The 15,344-nt window shown below is 37.5% G+C and overlaps 1 protein-coding gene across 3 annotated transcripts in view; it reads right to left on the reverse strand.

The window, feature by feature from the left end:
- The window catches only part of LOC149240216 (P-loop containing nucleoside triphosphate hydrolases superfamily protein), a 182,735-nt gene that overhangs the window by 115,271 nt on the left and 52,120 nt on the right, over nt 1-15,344 (reverse strand). The window lies entirely within an intron of this gene.

Raw genomic sequence — 15,344 nt, forward strand, 5'->3', positions numbered from 1 at the left:
ATCTGCTCCCTTATAGAACTTAGTGACTTATTTCATAGGAGATTTAAGGCCAAAGAATGAATGGAAAACAAGTTCCTTCAATGGATTGTTGAATGACAAATTATGCATAAATATATAGAAACAAGGATTCATAAAAGATATTGCACTTTATAATATGGCACAAGATAAACCTTAATTTCAGAAATTACATACAAAAATGGAAGAAAATAGCATTAAACTTACACCATTTAGGCAATAATCACTTCATCAATCCATAAGATAGCCTCTCTATGCAATAAATATCCTCCCCGAGACAATTCGCACTATACTTGGCCATTGCATCCAAGAGAAAAAGAAGAAACACTAGTGCACACTCTCTCAAGAGAAGAGAAATGAGTGTATGTGATGATGATCGAAAGGAAAATGACTTCCCTTTATTTATATGAGGGCAACCAAGTCACTTTTCCTTAATTTACAATGAAAATCCATAAATTGTTTACTTAAACCACTCAACAAGGCTAAGAAATCACAAGCCAACCTAAAGACAGCTTTACAAATATATAAATCATAATAAAATGTCATAAATCCTCCACACAGGTGGAAGGAAATGCTCTGCAACATGACGTCAACCTCCATAAATGGGTATCTCCATCAAGCAAAGCAACAAAGTGGTTCGAAGAGTGATCCTCACTCTAAGGGACATCATCAAAATGAAAGGTGCATCTCCAAGTAACACCTTCTCATCGAAGATGTCATCATTAAGAAGGCTTGTGTCATCCTCCTAAGGCATGCATGGGTGACATGGTAGCCCTAGGGCAACAATTAGCCTCAAAAGGGAGTGTGTCACCCCTCCAAAAGCATCTCAAGTGATCTCCATCCTCTCTGGGTTGTAGAACAAGGCAACGTCCATCAAGTAGGTATAAGGCTAGCCTCGGAGCATCTTGGATCGTCTAGGCACATCATCAATATAGGTTAACACCCTATCTTCCTTGCTCAACGTTAACATCTGAAGTTGTAGAATGGGCCTTACAACGACATGCAGGCTCCTCAAGGCCAACGCTCATCTCTGAAGGGAAATGTTTGGGCTGCAACGGCACAAGTGATCTCATAGTTGGGTTAGTCAGAAAGGTATCAAGTTATCCCTCAAGAGGCATCCAATGTGTCTGTATGAAAACCCCTGAAACACACCCTCAAGATCAAGTGAGATTAACATCATTAGGGACAAACAGCATTAAAGTATCATAGTGGACCATATTCAATGTTGGGGGCACAAAATACTTTGTAAGCAAGTTACCACACTTATGTTAGGGATGATTATGCAATTAGCCTTGGTGCTTCCAGCTCCCAAGGGGAGGGTCATTTCCTAGGTAGGCCCATCAATCCATAGATGCATGTGATAAATGTGGTTGTTTAATGCGAAAGACTTCAAGGAAGATAGTTATTGTCATTGTGTCAATTGAAGGAGGTCTAACATCTTGACTAAATGATAACATAGGGGAGCAATTATGGAGACATGAGTTACTCCTTTCCTCTGCTTGCTTTTTCCACCCCTCGTACAACTTTTACTCTAATGATTTTCTTTTCTTTCTTGCATAGCTTGGGTAACCATCTTGCTTTATGCCTTTCCAATAGCCCTTAAAGATGTAGCAATTTATTGCTTATCCGAGTTGGGGCTTTCATAAGTTCCTCTATATACATAGAGATTGAAATGCTTAAGAACTGAATGATGGCTAATGAAGGGGTTAGAGTTCATGTGAGGTTTTTTCCCACATGCTTATTACATGTCGTAGTCATCTTTTGCATTTTCCATATTCTTTCACATGTGGCTTCATATGCTTTTATCTTTCTTTCAACTGCATCAACCTCTTAGGGAAAAATTTCTGAGCCCTAACTCAGAGATGTGGATATAGGGGGCCTATCACAATGACAAATGACAATCAACCCAAAGAATGGAAGTGAATATAAGGGAAAGGTGTAAAGTGTAAGTATGGAATACCTTGAGCACGCTATATGTATAAGTGCCTCCTATTAGTGCCCCTCTTAAATAATGGAAGAAAAGGGCCTTGACGGGGGTCACACTAGACTAAGGACAAGGGATAATATCCCAAGAGAACTACAAGAACAAGGGTACAATAAAGAGTGGTAATCATCCAACTCGACCTGTGATCCATATTAGTATACTCTTAACATTAAATGAAAGCACATGATTACAAAAAAGGTTCATATACCTTTGATAGATGACCCACCTTCCTTCAAAAAGTATACAAGATGAGAGAGAGCATTGATCGGGGCATAGGTGGAGAGCACTAAAATAAAGCCATATGTGGACCATCATAGGGCTACTCATTGGGTGATTGACAAAAGGGGAGAAAAAGCTTCACCTAGGGGTTACCTACTTTTGGTGGGTAATAGTAAAATCCACAAAATGCAAGGAGGAGACCTATGTTTCTTTATGACATTTTTATAGAAAGCCTCAAGGTTAGCTCAATATTATTAGTGCCATTTTCGTCGGTGCAATGTGCAAATCCCCTGTTCTATTCCATGGTGTTAAACTCCCTAAGACCCTAAGTCCATGCCACCCACTTTACACTAGGTATTATAACCACAAAGTCTTGCAACCAGGTGCAAAGCCTCACTAAGCACTCTAGATGAAGGTCAACAATGAGATCAGCCATCACCTTCACCTTAGCGGTTGTTCTCTTGTTGTTTAATGGATGCATAATATCCCCATGGGGGAGACTTCCCCAGCAAGATTTAGAAATTAAATAACCCAAGGATTCCTAAGGCTAAGTACCCTCCAAATAACTTATCAATTAGATATCCTAAAATGATGTTCAATATAGTAGGGCTCAAGATCAACGTGGATGGCAAGTTCAAAGAATCTATGGCTAAGTATAGAAGGTTGATTCAAGTCTTAAAGATGTTCAAACAAATTCCAAACACATGCCAACTCACAATAAACAAATTGTTGTTATAAATTAGGGCTTGAAATATAAACACTTTACAACATGCAAAAGTTATTATAGCGATAATAATCAGCCCCAAAAATGATATTAACGATGAAATTATACCGACTAATAAATTGGTAAACAAGAGAAAATTATAGCAAATTTTCCAATAGTTGTGTTGTCGCACAAAGTGTCTAGGCACCGCGACAACGCTCAGAGTAAGGGTTGTCACTCTAATCCTTACTCTGTTTAGACTCTCTCCTAGACAAGTCAAGGGGAGTAGTCCCTATGGTGAATGAATGAGGATAGCCTATAAAACACAGGCTCTAGGAGACTTAAAGACGGACAACTTGACAAATGTAAATGAGTCATGGTTAACTGAAATGAATAGATCAAACACTACTATGACCAAGATACAACCACAAGATAGGAATGGTTATAGACTAGTGCCTTTATATTCAATTAACCAAAGACTAAATAAAAACAAGTTATCTAGAACAATTTATAAATGTGGTAAAGCGACGATCATGAACAATTAAATGTCAACGCCCAGAACTTTATCACGCAAGAGTTTCTAGCAATTAAATCCAAAGGTCAATGATTTTAAAACATTAATCGCACTTGACAATAGAGAAATTACTACCACGAAAAGACACCAAGGAACTTTAGATTAAGAATTTAATTATTCCTTAAGCAATTAATTTAATGTGGTAAATGAATTTTTTAATGTGACTAAATAATCAAATCAAAAGACCTTAATCAAATTTTAAAAAAAATTATGGGCGGTAGGCCACGTAAAAAATAAAAATTTCTTAAATGTAAAAGCTCAAATTCTTTTGAATTCATTTGCAATTTCAAAGTCACCAAATTTTAATTTTTAAATTTATTTTTTTTATTTTAGATATTTTAATTTTTTAGAACAAAATCAAAAAACAAAAACAAAAAACCAAAGTCATAATGAAAAAAATTAAATTAAAACAAAATCAAAAAGAAACTAGAAAAAGTAAAAATAAAATGAATTCAATTGAAGCCCAAAACTAAAGTAAAAATTAAAAAAAAAATGAGATCAAAACCTAATTCATAACCAAAAGAAAAGAAAAAGAAAATGAAATTGAATTATGTCTAACCCTAACGCATGCAAATGAAACAAAACAAAAAAGGGAAAAGAGAAAGTGTATTGTTTGTTGTGTGCAGGTCGAGAGCTTGGCAGCGGCAAGGAAGTTCGACAGGAGAACGATGATGGCAGCACGCAGAGGAGAATAGAAAGCGTTGCAGGTCAAGCAACAAAGGGAGAAGAAGGGGACGCAGTCACGTAGCAGATATGGCAGTCAGGGCTTGCAGGAGAATGGAGAGGTGACTGTGTGCAGGGATAGGGAGTGCAAAAACGTAGGTCAAGCAAAGACGATCCTTGAAAGTTCTAGCGACAAGGAAGAAGAGGGCGCAGCGGGCATCAAGCTATGGATAGCCACGACAAGGGAGCAGCGAGGGTAAGAGTTGCAAGCCTAGCAATGACAAGGGAAACGAGGGCCGCTGGAAAGAGCAAGGGTTAGAACTCGAGCAATGTATGGAAAATGGGATGCAGATTTGAAGAGAAGAGAGGAAAGGGAGATCCGTGTGCAGGCTGAAAAGATTAGGGCTGCGGCTAAAGAGAGATGCAGAGAAAGATGGAGCTGTGAGAGAGGGCAACAAAGATGCAAGGGATGAAGGAGAGGATGGAATGTGGAGGAAGAGGGAGAAAAATGCAACAGGAAAAGGGTTGGCAACAATGGAGCTGCAAAAGGGTTTTCTTAAAAAAAATCGAATTTTCCAGCTAACACAAAAACACAGGCAGCAAATCGAAAAAACCAATCAGCAAAGAAATGGTAACCCAGAAACTTAACAATTTCTGAAAATTTTGATTAAAATGTTGAATCCTTTTGCTTCAGATTTCCTTGAAACCCTTATAAAAATTTCCTGATTTAAAATTTTCAAACCCTTGGACTGCAAAAAATTTGAATAATATCCCTAGAAAATTATGTTGATAAACTCTAGAGATCCAGATCTACCCTCCAGGGCCTAGATCTGGACTCTACACAAATTTCTTCCTCAGATCTGCAGCTACACGACAACAAGAAAACACCCAAATGATATACAGTGATAAAAACTAAAACCCAAAAAAACCCATGTTAGAAAAATAATTACAAAATTTACAAACTACAGGCTCTAATCAACCAGATCTATCATTACATCGCACAAAAGGTTAAATTTTAAAGGAGTTGCTAACTCAAAACCCTTCGTGCATCACCAACAAAATTCTTATGATAAGCTCGGAGCTAATCTAGTTGGGCTCCTTCGGGAACACAAATCGAGAGTTGGCTGGTCCAACTGAAAACTTCCCCTAACCCCCGAGGATCTAAAATCAAGATTTCGTTGCAAAACTCGATCTAGCTATTAAAAATAGAGCGAGAAAATAATAATAAAACTCAGACAAATAGAGATACCTGCTATTACGTTCAAAATTTAGATTATTATTCAAACCCTAGTGACTGAGCAAGATACCTGTACTCAAATCACTCTTTAGAAGCTATCATCAATGGCTTTAGAAAAAAATATGCATGAAAACAACACATCTTACAGTATTCCCATGAAGAGTAACACCAGCAGAACTTAACCCCAAAGTCTTTCATTATTATCCAGAAGAAGAAAAAAAAATAAATAAATAAATTACACAAGAGCTTCTTGCTAAACACGTGACTCAAAGGTCGGATGTATCAACTGACAAATGACCTCCTATTTAAAGATAAATCCTCCAACCACTAGTTTGAGTGATCCTCATCAAAGCAATCTCAATCGTTGATGAAAATTAAAATTTCTTTTAATCTCATTCGTCGAAATATTTAAATATTTGGGGAAATTCGAATTTTTTAATTAAATGCATTTTAATTAACTCAAAAATAAAAAATTTGAGTTAATTTCCCCAAAAAATTGACTTTGACTTAACCTCCAGGAATCAAAGGTTTAAAATTTGGCAAAATAATTAATTTACCTTAGTCCCGAGACCTTTTAAAATTTAATTTTTAAGGACCGACGAATTTTGCCTTTGGAGAATTTAAATTTACCTAGGACCTAAAATTAATTAAATTTCTGGTTTAGGATTTTAATTAATTTTTGGCTAGAAAATTTAATTAATTAACCTATGAGGGGATAAATTATTTTTCCAACCCTCAAGACACTTTACATCATGATTTTCATATTTTTTAGATCATAAGGGAGAAAACCCATTTGTAATAGACCCTCACAGACTACCCATTTCTGCGAGACAAATATAATCCAACAGGCCAAACAATTTGTAATAAAACAATTTAACCAAATAGTTAAGATTATTCCCAAATTACTTTTACATAGACTCGATCTAGAAAACTAGGACTCGCCTAAGATCCTAGCGACAAAATCCATTCCAGCTTTGGGGTAAGACTGGAGGAAAACTCTATTGACCATCCGAGAATGGATTGGTGAGACAAACCCTCCCAAAATGGAGATTGTCACTAGAAAGTAGGTTTACCTAGGTCATTACATACATGACACGGATCTGTTGAGATTATTTACATTATACACATGCAAAAAGGGTTTACATAACATCCTGGAAGTCAAGTTGATGATGATAGCTGGACGGCACAGACACATCGATCAAGTGTTATCCCTTTTGCAAAAAAAGGGGTGGTACTGCTATGGGTCGTTGACACGTAGTGATCAACAGGTTGAAATGGACAAAAACAACTATGAAACCCCAGACATCAACCTTAAATATATGACTGAAAATGCATGTGAAATGATCATTTTCCTTTTTCGAAGAATTAGATGCAAACACTAGGCCTAAGACTATAACAGGCAAAGAGTGTTAAGCTATCAAATGCATATTTTGCCAACCCCTAGGCCCTACGCCTAGTTTACCATGATAACAAAAGAAAAAAATTTAAAAATATGAGAATGACACACATAGACTAGTGCTTTTCATCAATTGGGTATATGGAGTCAAAAGAGAAAGATCAAAGGTGGACGACCTTGGATGGAGAGGGAAAGTGATATAAATAAGATAAGATCACTTTATTAATGTCCAACGAATGACTACAAAAGTAGGTCCATGGGACTAGAGGATACATCTAGTAAGAGTATAATGTGGGAGTACAAGTGCCACTCCTAAAAAAGCTAAATCTAATACAATATATATATATATATGCAAAATGAAGTAATCAAAATATAAACAATAGGACATCCTCATGAACATGAACATATATATGTATAAAACCGTATCAACGGCTCAATGAAGAGCCCATGGAAACAGGGTTGAACATGAGGTCTATGATGTCAAGAATGCCCTGGTCTAATAACCTATGGCGAGGAGGCTGGCCAGGGCGCCGGCTCACTGTCTGAGTCCTCTAGATCTATCTGGGAATATGGTTGCACGATCCTAAGGGGAAGAAAGGAGTGAGGGATACTCCTAACATTCGATATCAAAAGAGAAAAAGCTTTGGATAAGTATCTAGTTGCTCCGCTGCAGCTGGGAAAGAACCTGTCGAGGGGGTTGCGTCTAGAACTGATCCCTCTGGTGCTCTAGACATGCATAGACTAATGTGCCATTCGGCACCTCCAAACTGGTCTCGAGGATATCGATCAGCCTCCTCTGGTGGGGGGCTAAAGAGAGACCCAACATCTCACTACTCTACTATCTTAAGTACTCAAGAACTCAACTTGCCACTTATTGTTTCGATCAAATTGGTTCAACCTAAAAGTATGATGTGATTATTTGGGTAATCCCCACACGATGTGGCATATGTAGGGCCAAAGATCTGTGTCTAAATATCTCCCTGACGAAGAGGGCTAAGCATCTCTAATCTAGATATCAAAAGAAGATGGAGAGGTTGAGAGAAAATTTCTCAATCCAACCCTAGCAACTTTCCCAACTAGAAGATATAAGGTCAAGGAACGCTACACATAGTACTCTTATGCAAAAGGCATAAGAGTACTTCACACAAGCTTCACCTTCAAATGCCTTTCTACTTGATGATTTGAAACAAGTTACTGCACTTAAGACATGGGAGGATTCTCCAAAGACCCTATTATGTGCTTCCAATTCTAAGGGGATGAACAGTTCCTAGGTTGACACAGAATTCAATAAGTTCATGTGAAAAGTGTTGAGAAATCTAGGGGCATCTAGATTAAGTGATCTCTTACTTTGATAATGTTTGTGATGTTCTTTTACTTTACTTGATCTACTTATTATTAGCTTCTTTCACTTGATTATTATTATGTTCTTATCATCAAACAGCTACCAAACAATGAAGATCAAAGAGACAAGAGGACACAAAATGTAGGCCGCAAGCCCAGGCCAAAACCTCTCTTGAGAGGAAAACCCACAAGAATTCTTCTATTCTTATAAAATGTTCAGATGACGAATTCCAAGACCTATGACCCTTGAAAAAGATCCCTCCAAGACCAAGTCCAACCTCTTCTTGATGAATTTCTCTTCTACAAAGTCAACGCTGGTCAAACTTGTTTCAATACTTCAGATTTCAACCCTTTTCCAGAATTTTGACTTGTTGCTTCAAGATTGCAACTTCGGCTTCTACTGCAGAAACCCTAGTTGGCACGTGTGAGGAAATAATGGTGAATCTAGCCTCCTTTTTCCTTCGCTTGGTCAGCTCTTTCTTCCTTGATAACTCGGCCTACAATCTTGACTCTTTTGACACTTAATTTCGGCCTCCAAGATGACTGCAATTTTCAGTCTTGTTGTTCCAACAGTTGCCCTGATTTTTCCGCACGTGTCAGATGGAGATGGCCCAAAACAGTCTCTAAATGCTTCGCTTTTCCTCCTTCGTTTCTTCACTTTCTTCATTGGTTCTAGGTCTTGTTCTTTGTAAATCAAACTTGATTGGATGCTTCTAAAGTGAGATCGATTTCTTCTTATTTATAGGCTTCACAAGGTGGCCAAATAGTCCTTCACGAGGCCGACTTGTTCTTTCATGTAGGTCAACTTGTTCTTTCATGTAGGCCAACTTGTGGTAGCAAAATTGTCTTGTCTTAAAGGGTCTTTTATGACAAATAAATTTCTCTTACATAATACAAGATGCCCAATAGGGTCTTACATAAATAACAATCACTCAATAGACTTCTTGACTTAATGACCAAACCTAGAAGCACACAATGGGTGCTTGGCCTACTAAATAAAATAAACTTGAGCATGAAACCTATGCTACAAAAATAATAATGATAATTATTTTTCTCTTTACATCAAATACATAAAATCATGATTACATTAGACATTATGAAGACCAAACCTAGTTACACTTTTCATCACTCCCTCTTAACTAAGGAGGTATTCATAATTCGTACAAGGTACATGTACATTCTCATACTGAAGAATTCTCATAAGAAGAGTCAGATTGGTAAGCCATCTCATAAGCTATTTATTCAACTTATATCAGTGCATCTCATTATAATTGTCATATAGCAAGGCCTTGACTAATAGCTCTATCTCTCCACAAGAATAGAGCACAATGTTGGGGAGACAATGACTAATAGACACCTTCATCATTGTCTCTCAAGGCACATACCCCATCTAAATGTTCACAAGGTATGTCCTTCTAGGACCATTCTCATCTTGGATTAACACATCATCATGGAATTTCCTCTTCGACTACTCTTGCCAATTGGATGCACTACCTCATCCTCAAAGAGTATCAAAATCAATCTCGAATGCTTACCCAATCCTCCATTCTTTCTTCATAACATGAAGACAAGAATGATGTGACTATCTCTCCCTCTCAACTTGGGAGGGTCTACTCATTCCTATAAAAGGAATATACCCAAGCTCCCTCTTAACCAGGGACTTGCTACCAATAGCAACTCTCTTCGATGGAGATCATGGTACTATCAACTACATGTAGGGCTCCTCCTTTCGACATCACGTCATAAACTTCAACTTCTTCATCATGGAGTTGCCTTCTTGTAGGGCATTGACCATATTCTTCATCACTTCCCTTCAACAAAACAAAGTGTTGAACCAACAATCATATCATCCTTCTTTTCATCGAAAAGTGATCTTCTAGTCCATATCTAGCTATCCTTCATACAACTACCTCTTCCAAGTCATCATTCTTTTAGGATCTTCCATCTAATCTCATGAGTGCTAGTTGTAGGTCACTTCTACAACCTTCTTTCGGTAGTCTTGTTTCAACCCAACCAGATCTTTTTCAAAAATCAAAAATGAACATCAAATCAACATTACCTCTTTATGATAGCCTTTCGTCATGACATCAGTTTCTTGCAATATCAACATCCTTTCGCATATCGTATGAATCCATCTCCAAGACATACATTATCAATGTTCTCCTTCTCCAACATACATATCTGAGTCTTCATACCTTGTTCATGGAAATATCATATCAAATCCTCCTTGATATCTGATGTTGATCACTTATCTTATCTTTCTCACGAACTCTTCTTTCATCTATTTTTACATATTGCTTCCTCAATATTGTCTATACATAGTTCCTTCATCATACGATCCATAGTTGCTAACCTTCTCATTCTTCATGAGGTCGTATTATGTTGATTTAATTTTTGTCAATATGTAGAAGAGTTCAAGGCACATTATCTACATGCCTTCATGCATTATTCCAATGGAAGAGTTTCTTCTTCTTTCATCATGCTCATGAGATAGAGCATTTTACTTGTTCTATCTGTAATCATGCGATGACATGACTTTACCTATCTATTACCAAATATATACATACCTCTTCCTTCTTTTGATCATCTAGACTTCCTTTGGCAACTTCCTTTTCTTGCTTAAAGATGAGAGTGCTTCAACCAACTGGACATGTTGCATATCTTTGTCATCATACCATCATCCTTGTAACCAGTGGATCCCACACACAGTGGATTCTTCTTAAGTATAGGTGAACCTTCTAATGAAGATTTCAATGGAGGATCTTGATGATCCTCATTTTGCAAATGCCTCTTCCTAATGATGATGATGTATGATAATCTTTTTATCTTCTATCTCGCTAGATGACTTTCTCCAATCATAAAGACTGCTACTTCAATTATCCTTATATGCTTCCAATGAAGATGCCATGAGCTACTTCCTTTCTATCATGATGATAGCTTCAACCATATATACTTTTATTTCTGCCATCTTTTTGTGCTTCTTTGACGATGTCATCTTTGCAAAAATGTATCCTATCATTTTGGACATGGTTCCCCCTTTGACTTGCTAACTTCTATGCACTTGAACAATAGGTTAAGTGAGTGAGAGACCTTCTAATAATGGAGGGTCTATCACTTCTTCCTTCTTTGACTTCTTATTTTCCGGTTCTTCTACTTCTTCAGTGACATAGGCTTCATTTCTTTCCTTTCTCTTCTTGTTGTCCCTCTCGAGTTTAGGACAATTTCTTTTGAAATGCCCATATTCATTACACTCGTAGCATTGGATCTTTGACATATCAATTCTCTTTTGAAACTTATTTTGAGGCTCAAACTTCCCAAATTTTCCTTTCTTGTCAATGTTGCATATGCTTGAGTTGCTTCAGTTGATCCAACATTGTTCTTCTCTTTTAATCTAGATTCCTCAATCTTGCATAATGACCACAAATCGTTGGATGGAGTGGTTTCCTTTTTCCCATAAATGCTTGACACAAAGTTGCTCCATTCATCAGGTAGTGCATGGAGCACAACAGTGGTCATCTCGCGATCGGGCATTACTTCTCCTAGCTCTTGTAGTTGCTCTTTAATTTGAGATACCTTCATGAAGTATGAAGTTATCCCTTCTTCCTTTGAGATTTTCAACTTGTATAGTTTGGTTCTTAAAGATATGATTTCACTTGGAGTGCTTACAGAAAACAACTGCACCAATTTGTCATAATCTCTTTTGATGTCTTCAACTTTGCTACATAAGGCATGAGAGAATCATTAATAGACTCTATGAGGATCCTTTGTGCCCTTATTTCTCCTTTCATGTATTTTGATAGTGCTTGAGATTGCTCTTGTGATGGCTTGGTGATGGAGCCCTTTACATGTTCAATAACTTCATTCTCCATGGGAATTAAATCAATTCTCTTCTTTCATGCAAGGTAGTTCGAGGTCCCGACCAATTTATTGTTCTCCTTGCAAAATGAAGTCATTTGATTTGAGGATTGACGCATTAAAAATACAGAATACTTACTTGTCAAGTGAAGATGCTTCTTTATGATGATATCTTCAACTTGATGTCTTCTTTGATGATGATGTCTTCCTTCTTCAAAGATGACAATGTTTCTTTTTCAAGAGAGGGAGATCGCCTTGTTGCCTTAATCCCTTTGATGATAAAGTGCTCTTCTTGCTTTCTTTGGATCATGATTGTAGAATGTGCGAGCTTCCTAAGAATGCTTCAAGTGTTGAGTCCTTCTTTGAATGGTGATGGGGTCTTTGAGGTCTTCTTCTTCTACCACAGGTTGTGATGATGTGTCCTTGTGATGTGATGGTATTCCTCCTTGATGCTCTCGATGATTTAATGTCCTTGATGCTTCTTAGTTTTCCTTGATGATCTCCTTGTGCTCAGCCCTTGTGTATCCTTCTTCAACGGAGTGATCTTCAAGCTGCCTCTTTTTCTTCTTGTAGTCATCTTAGCTCTGATACCATGTTGAGAAATCTGGGGACAGTTAGATTAAGTGATTTCTCTTACTTTGATAATTGCTTGTGTTATTCTTTACTTTACTTGATGTACTTGTTATTAGCTTCTTCTTTCACTTCATTATTATTATGTTCTTACCATCAAACAACTACCAAACAATGAAGATCAAAGAGACAAGAGGACACAAAATGTAGGTTGCAAGCCAGAGCCAAAACCTCTCCTCTTGAGAGAAAAACCCACAAGAATTCTTCTATTCTTATAGAATGTTTAGATGACTAATTCCAAGACGTATGACCCTTGACAAAGAACCCTCCAAGCCCAAATCCAACCTCTTCTTGATGAATTTCTCTTCTACAAAGTCAACGCTAATCAAACTTTTTCCAATACTTCAGATTTCAGCCCTTTTCCAGAATTCCGACTTGTTGCTTCAGAATTGGAATTTCGGCGTCTACTGCAAAAACCCTAGTTGGCACATGTGAGGAAACAATGGTGAATATAGCCTCCTTTTTCCTTCGCTTTGGTCAAATCTTTCTTCATTGATAACTCGGCTTGCAATCTTGACTCTTTTAACACTTAATTTCAGTCTCCAAGATGATTGCAATTTTCGGTCTTGTTGCTGCAACAATTGCCCTAATTTTTTCACACGTGTGAGATGGAGATGTCCCAAAACAGTCTCTAAATGCTTGGCTTTTCCGCCTTAGTTTCTTCACTTTCTTCATTGGTTCTAGGTCTACTTCTTCGTAAATCAAACTTGATTGGATGCTTCTAAAGTCAGGTCAAGTTCTTATTTATAGGCTTCACAAGGTGGTCAAATAACCCTTCATGAGGCTGACTTGTTCTTTCATGTAGGCCAACTTGTGGTAGTAAGGTTGACTTGTCTTGGAGGGTCTTTTATGACTCAAATAAATTTCTCTTACATAATACAAGATGCCCAATAGGGTCTTCCATATATAACAATGACACAATAGACTTCTTGAACCAATGACAAAACCTAGAAGCACACAATGAGTGCTTGGCCTACTAAATAAAATAACCTTAAGCATAAAACCCATGCTACAAAAATAATAATGATAATTATTTTTCTATTTACATAAAATCATGATTACATTAAACATTATGAAGACTGGACCTAGTTACACTTTTCAACAAAAAGTGGACATGGATTAAAAGTTTGGCTTCGTGGATAATGTCACAATCTTGGTACTAGATTTTAAGGAGTTCCAACATCTTGAGCATAATGATGTGAAGAGGAAGCAATCATGGGGCATGAGTTACCCCTTTCCTTGGCCTATTTTTACCACCCTCTAGTGCACCTTTTTCTCCAACAATTTTATTTTCTTTATGGAGGCATAGCTTGGGTTACAAGCTTTTTAGGTCCATTATAATACGCCTTAAAGATGCAGTGGTTCATTGCTCATCACAATTAGGACATTCATAAATTCCTTTTATTTAGATGGATCATGATATGCCAAAAACTAGGTAAAGGCTAATGAGGGGGTAGAGCTCAGGCTAGGCTTTTGTCCCAGCCATCTCTTGCATTTTACATTTTCTTTCATTTGTGGCTATATATGCTTTTACCTTTCTTTCAGCCATATCAACCTCTTCAGGGCAAAGTTTCCGAGCCATTACTCAGAGATGAGGATAAAAGGTAGCCAGTACCGGTGACAAATAATAATCAACCCGAAGAATGGAAATGGATATAAGGGGTATGTGGAAGGCAGTAACTATGGATTACCAAGGACACGCTACATCAATCAATGCCCCCTATCTGTGCCCCTCTTGGATAGTGGAAAGAAAAGGCATCAAGGAAGATCACACTGGACTAGAGGTAAAGGTTAACGACCTAGGTGAAGTGTGATAACAAGAATACAACCAAGAGCAATCAATCATCCAACTCAACCTGTGATCCATACTGGAATGCCCCTAACATTAAATGAAAGCACGTGATTATAGAAATGGTTGATGTGACTTATTACAAATGATACATCTTCCTTCAAGAAGTAAGCTAGATGATGGAAAGCACTGAGATGCGCATATCTGAGATTCTGAAGTGCTCTTGAGGTGTAGCTATATGTAGATCATCATAGGGTCGTTGGCTAGCATGCTAAACAAATAGGTGAAAAGTTGTCTGCTAGGGGTTACCCACTTTGGGCGGGAAACAGATACCATCCTCAGAAGGGAGGAAATGCGCTAGCGTTTCACGGAGAGTTATTTCCAAGGGAAAAAAAAGTAAACACAGAGAGAAAAATAGTTGCCACATATGTGTAGATGTATGTGTGTTTTGTCTGTTTGAATATATCTGTGTGTGTGTGTGTGTGTGTTTAGAGAGAGGCGGAGAGAAAGATCATTTCCCTAATTCCAAATACTTTAAAGATAGATTTTAGAAACTTAAAACATTTTGCATGTTAATTTCCTATGAACCCAGCTACAGACTTGATGTTCAATGAAATAAACACAGAATAGAAATGCAAATGCTTTCTAATCTAATTTCATAACAGCAAATACTCTGGGTTCATTTACTAGCATGCACAGCAGAAGCAAATACACGAAGCCACACACATAAAATTAATAACACAGCTTTTACCCTGGAAACCCGTGTCAAAAGAACCAGCAAATGTTGGGCTTTCTATTCAGCTTCAGAATGAGGAATTACAAGGGGAAATACATCAGCAATTTACAGCAACTACAGTCCTACAAAATATGTGTACAGCCCAAAAATGCATTGTACGGCCCAGAAATGTGGCCTGCTCATCCCAGCAAGTATGGCACCG

This window comes from Pinus tabuliformis, chromosome 8 (assembly GCF_031772625.1).
Source record: "Pinus tabuliformis cultivar Carrire ecotype Pingquan chromosome 8, CPIR1, whole genome shotgun sequence".
In the NCBI taxonomy this organism is placed as follows: Eukaryota; Viridiplantae; Streptophyta; class Pinopsida; order Pinales; family Pinaceae; genus Pinus; species Pinus tabuliformis.